Here is a 13,479-nt window from a genome sequence, read left to right on the forward strand (position 1 = left end):
AAAGATGCCAAAAATGTAGTGGGTTTAAGTGGGAAGGAAGTCAGCTGGACCACAGAGTGAGGGGCTGTGGTTAACAGAGGAAGAGCGTTAGGCTCTAGTTATTAGTCGATAGGAATTGATTTTTGATTTGATGACAAACTTTTCTGAATTGAAGATGCCATAAAACATTTTTCTGATATTGTCAAATTTAGTCTATTCATAGCTCGATTTCAGTTTGTAACACATTTTTATGTATTTTAAAAGGTATTTACCATACTTTTATCTCCTTCATTTCCTCTTTTTAAATATATATATATATATATATATATATATATATATATATATAATGATACATTGCACACTTCCTTTATGAACAGAAAGAAAGAACTGAGTTCCTGGTTGGCTTGTGAAGAAAGGGATTTGCATAGAAACAGCCTACAAGGAACAATACATTTGACAGTTTTGAATACACAATAACGTGATGATTTTCATATTGTTCTTCAATTATCTGAGAAGTATAAAAACCATTAAGCGAGTCATTAAAGTTAGAATGAACATCGGGGAATTCGCTCTAGGCAGAAAACGTTTCTGTTGGCAGAATACTGAAACAGCTGTAATTATGCAACTTCTCATTTCTATTTAGCTAAACTTTATTTAAATTAATATAACTTTGCCTGTTCCCCTGGAATACCAACCCCTAAAGATATTTGGTAGCAACATAGTATAATCTAACAGAGCACTAAACTCAATTTCTATGTCTTCTGATACTGTTTTTAGCTCAGGATGTGCTGACATGGGTTCCTGCAGCTCCATCTCCTCTCTGCTTTACTTTGGAACAACTTATGATCAGCAATTTCTAAAAACTGCTTTCTAAATGCTTTAAGAAAAGTGGCATTTCAACGTTAAATGCAAGAAAATCAACAATGGCAGCAAGTTTACTTTTTTATGCTCTGTTTCTTATAACTAGAACCAGAGCATGACTCAAGTTGGAATGCCTTGACAAATTATCTGCTTACTTTACATTTATTAATAATAACGCCCCACAAGCCAGGACAAGGGTCTCAGGTCTGTCCCTCCCCACACTTGCCCCTGGTGGGGGAGATAGGTTGTTAGCACACTAACATATCAAAGGGGTACTTTGAGAAGCTGTCTGTACTGACATATTAGGAAGAGAATACTTTGTGTTATAGCAGTTTTTGATGAAATAGAACTTGCTGATACAACTTCAAAGAATGAAAACCCACAAGAAGGGCGGTGGGAGTGGGGAGTCTGCCAAGTACATAGGCAAGTCTCTGATTTCAAATCAGCCAGAAATAAATAATAAGAAATGTTTGCATGGTCCTCTGGACAGTGGGTGTACTTGTGATCAACTACCGGGCATGAAAGGCTCGCTCTGGAGATGTTTTTCATCATACGAGCATAAAGGCAGAGTCACACTTAAACGGAGCAGTGCTTTAAAGTCCATGAATCATTTTCCCATCTTCAACTCATTTGACCATTATAATAATCCCAGGATGACTCCACAGTATACAGATGAGAAAATTGAAGCAAAACAAGTCATCCATGATGAAATAATGACTAAGTGGCAGCAGAATCAATATGAAGCCTAAGTCACCTCTTCCAAACTGTGCTAATTCCACTCTCCCATACTCTCTCTGCTTTTTAAGTTTCAGTTATTTGATTTTCCTAAGTTGTAAGTTAGTATAAAAGACATATCTCACCTTCTTTTCCTTTTCTACTTTGAGAAGTCATGCTTTAAGAAATGATGCGGTGCTTTTGGTTATATCTCTCACATCAATACCAGAGACACAGAAACTGAATCAAAATCTCCAATTTAAAATGTACTTTTGCACCAACTGAGCACTGGGAATACAACAATAAATAAGTGAGAAGTGGAAAAATAAACTAAAATAAACGAAAACCTCCAGAGAATACGACATCACCTACGTTCTGTTCTTACCAAATTGTGACTCTAATCATAATTTGAATAGGAATATTTCCCCAAACAGCTCGCCTGGACTCACCAAACTTTTCAGTGTCATTACAGGCTAGAAAAGGAGGTAACTGTTTTGGATTACAGTGTTCCCTCACTTATCCTGGGTATTACATGCTAGGTGAAAATCCGCGAAGTGGGAACCTTACATTTATTTTAGTATTTATATATATATTTTAAGGCTGTATAAGCCCTTCCCACACACTTATAAACCATTTCCACTCCCTTATTAACCTTTCCCACTTCCTTATTAACCTTTTCCACACTTTTATAAACACTACTTATGTTCTTAAACATATTCTACACTCTTAAACTTATGTAACTTTAACAACATACGTATACAGTATGGCAAAATCCCATGATATGGCAAAAAATATGTGATAAATAATTAAATATAATATTTTTAAAAATCCCATGATACAGTGAGGCTGTGATAAGTGAGCCACGATATAGAGAGGGACTACTATAATGGAGAAAAAGAGATACGACAACTAAATGCTATGTGTGACTGAGCCTTGGATCAGGTAAGGGGAGAAAAAAGACATTATTGGGACAATTGAAGAAATTTAAGTAGTGAGAGAAAATTGCCTGAGAGTGCCCATAGAAGACATACGCAGAAGAATATAGAGGTGAAGCATCAAGAGGTCTGCAATTTACTTACTTACGCATGGTTCAGAAAAATTATATAGATGTAGCCATATATAGATACACACAGGTGTGTGCCGGTGTATTTATATGTGTATTGGGATGGAGAGAGAGAAAATGTGGCTAAGAGGTAGCAAGTGAGTCTAGGCAAAGGCAACCATATATGGTTGTTCTTTGCATTATTCTTTCAACTTTTCTGTTGGTTTGAAATCAACATACAGAGTATGGCAAAAATAGAAACACCACTACAATAAAATTTTTTTGAAACATTAAAGTAATTTGATTTATAGTAATTTTGTATAAATTATTAATAATAATTGGAACTTTGATAGAGATGCTACACAGTATTGGATTCTGTACAAAAGGGCAAAACTTTATGTTTTGGGATAGTAATACTTTATATTGTTATTTCTAGCATGAGTATTAAGCCTGTAATTCAGTGGTAAAAAATAAATAAAAGATGGAAAGAAAAACGAATAAGAGAAGAAAAAGAAGAAAACAAGGAAAAGCATATTTCTGTCTTCATTTATTAGTCCTACATCTTGCTAATATTTAGTTATTTTTCAAGAATCATTTCCAACATCTTTTACTACAGAGGGTCATAAATAAAGACCCCTACCTTTTCCTCTTTCGTTCTACCCTTGGAATCCTTTGTTAGCTCACGACATAGTCTATCTGATATTGAGCATGAAGTGGTTAAAAACTATATTACCAGCTACTGTTTCTGGGGAAATCTTGAATGATGTAAACAGACATTTAGGCTAGATGCTGGTTGTATTGGATTATGCTGGTTGTATTGGAGTAAACTTCCTCTCCCAGCAATCTCAGGGCATCTTTTTACCTCTTCATATGCCTGGCAGTTTGTGTTTGGTAACTGAGGAATGACAGAAAAGGAAAGGTCCAGAAAAAGAAAAGAGAGAATGGGTAGAGGCTTTGTTATCTGTTCCCTCTTCAGCCCTCTGGTCAGACCTTGACAAATATTATCAAGTGCTGAAATGCATATGTTTTTAAAGTTCTTCAATTAAAAAAAAAATTGGGGTCTCTAAGAGGGGAGAGATAAGGAGATAAGGGGTACAAAAGCAGAGGAGAGCCTTCCTTTTACCTCCGAATAGAACCCAGCACAGGGCTGGCGTCATGAAAAGAAAAAGTCAGGGAACGTTGAGAGACGGCACAATGACCTGAACACTGGCATTTTCCTGATGGATGAGGGCTTTCCTAGAAACTCTACAGGCAAAGAACAGACGCTAAGGGAAATTGGAGCACAAAAGAAAGGGAAGACACAAGTATGTGACCACAGCTAAGACAATGACCTGTGGGCACCAATAAGGGGTTCCTCTGTGGTCTCCTTGCAGAGGTCCTACTTTCGCCTTGGGTATGTTTGTTATAGAATAAACTTTGGTGTTACCACGATACCACAGGACAAGAATCATGATCTTGCATAAATGCTGGGTTATGTTCTTAACTCACGTTCCTAACAGGAATTTTCTTGTCCCACCAAAATAATTTTCCAATGCCTTCCTATCACCAGAGAACACAAAGAATGAACCCTCATGGAAAATGTCTCTATCTGAGGGCTGAAACACACCCATCGAATCCTAATCAGGTTGGGAGGACAGAGAGTTGCTGTCCCCACAGACATTATTAACCGATTTAGCAAGCATTGCTTATTTGGCAGAATGTATTAAAAGGAAGAAAATCCTCCCACAGACATCACTGATAAAGGCTCCTTAAACAGAGACTGTACTTAGGGCAGTTGAAAAGTCAAAACGATAAAGAAAGTTCTCAAAGCAAGAAGCCGACGTCCCAGAAGAGGCAGAGAGACATGGAACACACAGAACATAAACCAGAAAATGAACTTGAATAGCAATACATCATATGACCTAAGGGTTAATGAAAGAGTCTCTACCATCAGACTCCCTGGCTTTGTATCCTCGCTCTGCCATCTTTCACGTGTGTGGCCTCGGAGAAGTTATTTAATCTGCTAGTGCCTCAGTTTCCCCCTTTGAACAATGGATGTAATAGAAGCTGTCTCATGGCTTGTTGTGACAATCAAATGAGTTAAGTTTTTTCTAAACAGTTCCTGGAACATAGTAAGACTTGACGAATAACAGCTCCTGTTGAATTATAGCTTTTATTAAATATTAAATATTGTTGGTGAAAAGTAACCAGAGGTTCAATCATCTCAGACATCACCTATTTCTGGGGGATGACAGGACCTTAAATAATATATCTCCCTGTTTTTCCTTTCCTCCTTTTCTTTTACCTGACAATGTATTAATAATTGTATATAATATTTGTCATTATCATTGTCAAATAAAGCTAAGGTTTATTGTCCTAAGTGAGCCAATCCAGTTGAGCAGTGCCATTTATAGAAATGTATCTTTATGGGGTTTTCCCGTTTGAATGTTTTCTTGTTAATATAGCACCTAGGCACATACGTGCCCACCATAACACTCACCATAACAGTGAATTCAGTGAGTCCAAGGCAATTACCTTAATCAGGTGCTGCACCTGTATTACCTGGATCAACACAGAGCCTGGCATTCAATGAAGGCTACTGGTTTTATCTTCTGTCCATATGCTTACCATTGTTGTAAACAACAAATTCAATATTATTATAAATTTCACTGGCACAGAGCAGTGCAAGTGGCCCTCTTGGAATCCCAAGGATCAATTTTACAACCCTTTCCTTTACCATAATGTGCTTTCAAAGCAGCTAAGTTCAGTGATCTTCTTTCTATAAAAATCGACTGCAGTATTGGCAAAAGTAATTAATTTTACTGGATTAGAAATAGATACAGCAATTTAGTAAAGCACCCCACTATTGAAGCACCAGCAGAGAACTGTCCTGTTGGGTCATCTACTAAAAGCACAACATGTCTGCACAGCACTGCCTAATGTCTCAGTCCAGATGACCTGAGTTCAGTATTTATTAACTGTCACTAGTTGACTATACCACAGAGGTCTAATAGTAGGGAGAATTAGAATAAAACTAAAAAAAAACATAGAACTTTAACAGCTGAACTCTCCCCCATTTTCTTCCCAGAGCCAAACATTTACCTTCTGGTAGAACAGAATGGCCTGCCAATTGCATTTTTTTAATTCATATGATTTCTCTGAAAGCTAAGCGATTTGCTCAAGACCATTAAAAAATCCAATGATGAACACAAAATCAAATTCATTACTGTTTAACATTGAGTGAGTTGTGAAACGTTACCATACCAATTTCCTAAATGTTTGCCTTTTCAATCAACTATGTTATTCTACATATGAGATATCAACTTCAAAATGTTTTATTTATTATTTATATTACATTGATGATCACAGTTTAAATTGTGATGAATTACTAAAGTGCCTTTCATTAGATATCTGCAGTAAGGGGGTATTTGTCTTCCTTTCATGCACAATATATATTGTACACCTGTGCTTCAAGATTCCTACTTTAGACATTATTAGTACTCAGATCTTTATGAAATGACATGAAAAAATGTTCAAATAATGAAGTATTTACAAAGGAAAAATTACAACAAAAATGTGAACTAAATTATTGAACGTTGAGTTACTTTTTCACGTCTGGTAGGATCTGGTACTGACCTTATTCCCCATGTAGCTCTTTAGGATAAACAGGAGATTAAATTCTATACCTCAATGACTACAGCATATGGCAGTACAGGGAAACCAGCAGGGACAAGAGGACTACTCTGCCAAAACTTCTGATGATCCCCTTTATAACACTGTATGGACCTCCATTTAGATCATTGCAAGATTAGGATATCCTTGAGACGAGTGCCAGGTGTATTTCGGTGTGAGCAAGTTAGTCTCTGTCTTTTTTTCTTTCCCTATTTTCTACCATATTTCACTCTGTTTCCAGTACATATATTAAGTAGAGCTACTAGCCCAATCTTCAGACAAGATGGAAGAGAAAATTAGCACAGTGACATTTTGAATATTTGATAGGTAGAAACAGATACATGCAGATTGAGTTTAATAAAATTCAAATATCATACCGCTCCAACTATCTCTAGCTGCATAGCAAACCAATAGATATTTGGTGGGGGTAAAGCAACAATGATTATTTTACTATTATCTTTCATAATTCTGAATGTGGACTGTATTCAGCAAAGCAGTTTCGATGAGAGTCTCTCATGCAGTTGATGTCATATCGTTTTAAAGCGGAAGACATTTGGATACTTCCTCACCTGTTTGGTGCTTGAATTGGCTGTTGGCTATGACTTCCGGTGTGGCTATCTACCTGAAAATGTACACATGGCCCCTGCCTGTGCCTGGACTTCCTCACAGCACAACCCAAGAGCAAGAGCCTCGAGAGACTTGAGAACCAGGAAGATGGTATGTTGTTGTTGTTTTTTTCTCTCTATCATCAGAAGTCACAAACCTCTTTTACCTCATTTCAAAAGACCAATTTCTTCTCAAGGTTAGGAAAATGGTTTCATAAAGCTGCTACAATATAAATACAGCATTTAAACTTTTCAATAGATAGGATTTTATTTTAACAACGAAATAAGAAAAAAAGAAAGAACTAACAAGACATCTAAAAAACCAGGATATTTGGTTTTAGAGGACAAAAAGGGCTCACACAATGTTTGTGCATGTCTGTGCATGCGCATAAACTATAAACAGAATTGTGGATAAACTCAGGCTGACTATTGTTATTACAACACAGCCTCATGAAAGAACACATTTTGGACAGATTATCATTCCTTTACTGTATATGAAGTGAAAAAAGGCTGAATTAACCCAAGACAAAGAGTTTTTGAAGATTATGTCATTTCTATAAATGGAAAATTATATGACTCCAGGACCTCTGGACAACGGAAACAGAAGCATCAAGAAACCCTTGTAAGGTTCTAATAAAAGGCACTTTCAGTTAAGATGGTGGCATAGGTAAACAGGGCTCTCCTCCTCACACAACCACATCAAAATTACAACTAAAATATATAATAACTATCACCTGGAATGATCAAAAAGTGAGTGGAAAGGAAACCTGACAATTAGGAAATTAAAAAAACAAAACAAAAAAACATACATCCAGACTGGTAGGAGGGCAGAGACGTGGAATGGGCTTGTCCCACATCCACTGTGGTGTAGGACCATCCACACCAGGCCCCAAGATCGGGGTTTCAGTACCAGCAAAATAAGTTCCCATAATTTCTGGCTCCAAAAACCAGTGGGGATTGTATTGGAACAGGAAAATTCTGGGGTCCCAAGAAGTTCCTCTTAAAAAACTCATACAGGGACTTACTCAGTCTCACTCCCTCTAAGCTCCAGGACTGGGGTAGCACCTTGAAAAGCACTAGTGGCATACAGGGAGGAAATGAAGTGTCTAGCATCATGGCAAAAGCTGGGGGACAGTTTTCTCCCAGACAGGAAGGTGGGCAGAGACCATTGTCCCCATTCTGGGCCTTCTCATCCCAGAACCAGCAGGTGGGTGCCATATCTGAGATTCCCTCAACATGGCTAACACTGTGCCCCACCATGGAGATCTCCTGAGACTCCATCTCACCCATCATACTGGCCTACCCAAAATGTTAACCGGCTAACTTTTTCATATGAATGGCTGGTGTTGGCTCATGCTTGACAACTTCCTACATCCTGTCAAACAGTCAACAGCTGGCCTCAGTGAGTCTGTAGCCACTGTACCTCTTGATGAGTTGCCCCAGACCCAGCACTAGCAGCAGCCAGAATAGATTCACACTTTGGCTTCACCTGGGAATTTCCAGGACCAGCACAAGTATAAGTCATCTCAGATTGCTTTATAGCTCATGCAGGGTGGCCCCGAATAGAACACAGGTTGGGGATGACCTTCACCTGAACCAACCAGGAAACCCCAGAGCCTGCACAGCCTGTGGACAGCTACAGACCATGTCAGACCACTACCACTTTGCCCCCGAATGACTGATCCTCCATGAAGGGTGTTTTTTGGTCAGTGGTCACAGCAATCCCTGCAGCTGACTGGCCTGGGTAAATCCCTCACATTGATTTGCCAACCACAACCAAGTCTCAACTACAATAGGAGGGTGTAGTCAACCCACACAAAGGGCACACCTTGAGTACCCAGCTTGAGTGATAAGAGAGGCTGTGCCACTGGATCCCATAGGACACCTACTACATCAGGCAAGCTACCAAGACAGGCAGTCATAGCAGCTATACCGATACATAAAAACAGATGCAGGGAGGCTGTAAAAAAGATATGGCCCAAATGAAGGAACAGATCAAAACTCCAGAAAAGAAACTAAACAAAATAGAGATAAGCAATCTAACAAATAGAGTCCAAAACACTGGTTATAAGGATGCTCAAGGACCTTAGTGAGGACCTCAACAGCATGAAAAAGATCCAGTCAGAAACAAAGGATACATTAATTGAAAAAAAACACAATGTACAGGGAAACAACAGTAGCGTGGATGAAGCTGAGAATCAAATTCATGATCTGGAACATAAGGAAGCAAAAAATAACCAATCAGAACAACAAGAAGAAAAGAGAATCCAAAAACAAAAACAAAAAAGTATAATGTAAGCAGCCTCTGGGACAACTTCAAGCACATCAACATTCATATCATAGGGATGCCAGAAGGAGAAGAGAAAGAGTAAGGTATTGGAAATCTATTTGAAAAAGTAATGATAGAAAACTCCCCTAATTTGGTGAAGGAAATAGGCATGCAAGTCTAGAAACGACAGAGGGTCCCAAACAAGATGCATATAAACAGGCCCACACCAAGACACATCATAATTAAAATGACAAAGGTTAAACATAAAGAGAGAACCTTAAAAGCAGCAAGAGAAAAGAAGTTACTTACCTACAGGGGAATTCCCATAAGATTGACAACTGGTTTCTCAAAAGAAACTTTGCAGGCTGGAAGGGACCAGGAAGAAAGTTCAAGGTTATGAAAAGCAGGGACCTACAGTCAAGATTGCTCTACCCGGCAAAGCTCTCATTTAGAATTGAAAGGCAGATAAAGAGATTCCTAGACAAATCTAAAGGAGTTTATTATTACCTAACCATTATTATATCAAATGTTAAAGGAACTTATTTAAAAGAAGATCAAAACTATGAACAATAAAAGGCAATACAAATCTGTCAACAGCTGAATATAAAATACAAATAAGCTAACAAGAAGGACATAGACAGTATCATGGATACACAGAGCCTTTTGACAGATGCTAGATGGGAGGGGGTTGTGGAGGAATGAGTGGAGTGAAGAGGCAAAGGGATAAGAAGTACAACAAATAGGTAGTTACAGAATAGCCATGGGGATGCAAAGTACAAGTATAGGAAATGCAGTAGCAAAACAACTTATACGCATGACCCATGGACATGAACAATGGTGGGGGGATTGCTTGAGGGAGTGGAGCATGCTAGGTGGAGGGGGGGCAAAGGGGCAAAATTAGAACAACTGAAATAACATATTAAATAAAATATAATTAAAATAAAAACGTTTTAATAAAAATTGATCCAATTTCCTAAACAACCATGGAGAAAAAATGTAAGAAAAATAACTAATTTCATAAGATTATATACATTTAATCCTGCCTATAATTAATTATTTTCTGAGGCTTTCTTCATCATTTTCATTTGGCTAAATCCCTCTGGGCATTCACACCATGGCAAAGCATTTTATTTGGACTTTTACTTCTGTGGACTCCTTTGTGAACTGACACCATTTGCAAGCCAAATGTAAAAAAAAACATTCTCACAACTAGCACACAGGCACAGCTGCCCTGCCTTTGCAGGACTGCACATGCAGTGGTGCTATGAGGGCCTACAAGTTTCAACGTGAAGACAGGGGAAGGGACAGGTCTACTGCCTGTCCACTCTGGGATGTTCTGCGGAAGCTGCAAGGCTCCCAAAAGAAACCTCTCCACTCCTCTTCTACAGAATCAGGCACAAACATTTCTCAATGGGAACCTCCAGATGAGCCTCCAGGACTTCCAGAATCATCCCTCAGTTAGGAAGAATTTTAGGCTCTACTGGACATGCTGTGAAGTTGTCAGGACTGGAGCTTTAGGAGGAGAAAGGCATTATTTTTCCATCCCAACACAGGCCTTTTTGCTTGGGATGCACATCCACAGTGACAGAAAAGGATTAGCATCCTGGACTACTCATCAGGTGTTGAAACAAGGCCAAAGAAGAAAGAAGTAGCCATCACATGGAAGCCCAACAAGAGGTTTTTCCTTTCCTCTCCTATGGGTGGCACTTGATTGCCTCAATGATCATTGCCAAGCCCCACAGGGAATCTGGAGACGCTAGAAGTGCCAAACTGTACATGCCCTCCCAAAATCCGAATGACAAATATGAATTCTTCACTGCTACGAACACCACTGTTACTTCCTGGGAGACCTCAGAAATATAAACAAAGCAAGGTAGGGAGAACAGCATGAGAACTCCTTCACATGTTTCTTTGGTTGTTGTCTTGGAGTTCAGGAAAGAAACCTGAGGTTAGGTAGATGTGCATAGCATGAGAAGATGCTGTAGGGCTTGAACATGTGAGCCCAGAACCATGAGTTGTTATTCTAGCTCTCAGTGCTAAAACAGATAATCCAACAATACTTTAAACTCTGTGAACAATTGATATAAAGGTGACATCTATAACTCCTTGAAATTTTTGCATCAGAGTTTTCCTTGGAACAGTTAGAACATAACGAATATGGACTATAGAGAAAACTCTGAGCAAACAGAAAATTGTCTGAATTTTGCTCTTTTCATTATTATCCTAGCGTTTTTGTATGTGTGGACATGCCTATTGCCATAATTTTAAAGAAATTTTAAGTTATCTATGAGCCTCCTGCTGGTCTTTTTCATCCGTGTCTCATTACTTTCTTTTGTCTGTATCTTGCAAAAATGCCTCTTGGATTTTTAAGCAGAATGTAATTCTTCATTTGTAAAGTAAAAACTTATTTAAAAACTAAAGAAAAAAATTATCTTCCAGTTAGCTTTGTTTTGCACTGTGAGAGCCTTAGAATCCAACAACCACTGAAAGAAGTCACTGGACCACTGAGGGTATGGGATGCTCTTTCTATGGTCTGGAGAACTTAATCAGCACATACCTAGAAGAAGCCTCTGAATTTGCTAAAACTTGGCTGTGCGGGAACTCTGTGAGGGTCACCCCATAACAGCCCAGCTCCAGCTCTGGGTCTGGGAAACAATAGTCAGGTAATTATGAGGAAGTTGATATAAATCCTCAAAACTGTCTTCCTCAAACAATTAGAATAGAATACTTTGTGTTCAAAAACCAACATGGAAAAGAAACAGACCAAAGTGCTAAGAAGAAACCCCCCTCACTTCCACCCCTAAAATATGCTGATTTTTAGGAAAGGTAGTGAGTATCTGCTTTAGATACAAACAAGATTATAAATAGTTATTGTATTAAATAAGAGGAGACCAAAGTAACAAGAGGCTAATAAAACTAAATTACAGTAACACATAAAATCAGTGTTCAAAGCATAAATAACCTAAGACAGTGAAACAACAAATGAAGATGGAAGGGGCTGAGGTGAAAGAGCACGTTCAGCGGCAGAAGATATTAATGCGCATTGATAAAGAGGAGAGCCAGTCTACAAGTGACAGGTATTCTCCTTAGAAAGTAAGCAAAAAGAAGAATCTAATAAACTCCCAATCTGGGACGCACATACCTCAAGTTGAGAATTGAGAGGGATCACGAGTATCTAAGAAAAATAAATGAATAGATTAATTCAAGCACATGATTAATACAATTTTACATTTTGAAGATTAAGAATACACAATGAAATCACTCATTTTTAATAGAAAATACACCACATTTTCATTTCAGTAATAAAATACCAAAGAAATGCTCCTACCAGGATTTGAGAGAAAATGACCTTGCCACAAGTATCATATACCCCGCCAAGATGATAATGTCAGATGTACTACCCATGCATTTATTCTGTTTAAAATGGCTTAGGCATTGTTATCCAAGTAAGAAAACTGAATGAAGCAATCACTGAAAATTGGGAAATTGTGGTAGCAAAGGGCTAGTAGTAAGAATTGAATACAAATATAAACAAATCATAAGAAAAAGATAAAATGATCTTTTTCTCTCTCATAGCCAGGTCTCAAAAAGCTTCCTGCACACAGCTGGGAGGAAGAATGCTAAGTCTGTCAAGATGAAGAAAAATACAGACAATGTGAAGTTTAGAATTCGATGCCACAGATATCTTTATACCTTGGTCATCGGGGACAAAGAGAAGGCAGAGAAACTAAAGCAGTCCCTGCCCTCAGGATTGGCAGTGAAGGAGCTGAAATGAACCAGACATGCTGATCTGAACTGTATTAAAATATTTTAATTAAAAAATTTAAAATTATAGATAAAAACCTAACGTTCATAAATATTATTCCTATAATTAAATACATAAAAATAAAAACTTAAAAACTATGTAAAAATTGATGAGATTTATAACCTAAAATTTAAAAGTAATCTGAAATCAAAATAACAAAAGCACTGCATTCCTAATATTCGGTTAGAGTAAAAACTACTATTTTAAGTATTAGATTACTAGATTTATGATTATTTAGACCAAATGTTTATCTTCCAAACCCCTGTAATAAAAGCAAGCAAAGTATTTTCTAGTGAGATAGTATTAAATAATTTTTAAAGAACTGCAATGAAATAAGTTATAACTAGGTTGAGAAACATCAGGCATTGTCTGGATAAGTCAAAATGGCTTTAAAACAACACTTGGCAATCCGTTGAACACAGAGGGGCACCCAAGATGGTACAGGGTGGTTTTTCATTAACAGATTAAAAGGGATACTCAAGGAAACATACTTATATTGTTACCAAGGTAAAACTAAAGCAAAAAAGCTTAAACCAGGATAGCAGTATTGTTT

The sequence above is a fragment of the Furipterus horrens genome, unplaced genomic scaffold, assembly GCF_987537825.1.
Source record: "Furipterus horrens unplaced genomic scaffold, mFurHor1.1.pri manual_scaffold_4, whole genome shotgun sequence".
Classification (NCBI taxonomy): Eukaryota; Metazoa; Chordata; class Mammalia; order Chiroptera; family Furipteridae; genus Furipterus; species Furipterus horrens.